This window comes from Orycteropus afer, unplaced genomic scaffold (assembly GCF_000298275.1).
Source record: "Orycteropus afer afer isolate SDZICR_OR568_19922 unplaced genomic scaffold, OryAfe1.0 scaffold00256, whole genome shotgun sequence".
NCBI classification, from domain to species: domain Eukaryota; kingdom Metazoa; phylum Chordata; class Mammalia; order Tubulidentata; family Orycteropodidae; genus Orycteropus; species Orycteropus afer.
Window position 1 is genome coordinate 4887598 of NW_006921843.1, and position 776 is coordinate 4888373.

Here is a 776-nt window from a genome sequence, read left to right on the forward strand (position 1 = left end):
GTACAGACAGAAACCTGGAGAATATGTATGGGAATGGCTACTGAGGGTGTGGGATAATGGTGCAAAGAATGTAAGATTGGATCAGTCTGAGTTCAGTGATTTAAGTCCACTAAGTATGGATTCTTCATTCAGTGTCTCAGCTCGAGAGGTTAGGAAAGGATCTAATAGTTTATTTGGTTAGCTTACTGAGGCATGGATTATGCGGTGGCCTACCTTAAGTCAAGATGGAGTACCAGACCTGCCTTGGTTTAATGTAGAAGAAGGTATCCAGAGGCTTAGGGAAATTGGCCTGTTAGAATGGATTTATCATATTAGACCACTAGAGCCAGAAATGGAGAGTCCAGAAGACACGCCTTTCACCAGTACTGGGAGGAATAAATTTGTGAAGGGAGCTCCATCATCCTTGAAGACTGCTGTGATTGCTATTTTATGTAAAACTGATTTGACAGTGGGAACTGCCCTAATTGAACTAAGACACTTACATACGATGGGGCTGACTGGACCCCGTGGTAGTAGGGGCCACGTGGCAGCAGTTAATCGACAAAGGCGAGGTCGATGTGGTTACCATAATGGACAGCAGTTGGAATACTAATCAGAATAGTCTGATTCGTGTGGAATTATGGCATTGGCTACTTTCTCATGGTGTTCCTCGTAGTGAAATACATGGCAAGCCTACTAAGCATTTACTTGATCTATATAGACAGAAGAATTCTAGGTCACGTGAACAGCAACCTAGATTGAATCACCAGAATACAGAGTCACGACCTCTCAATCAA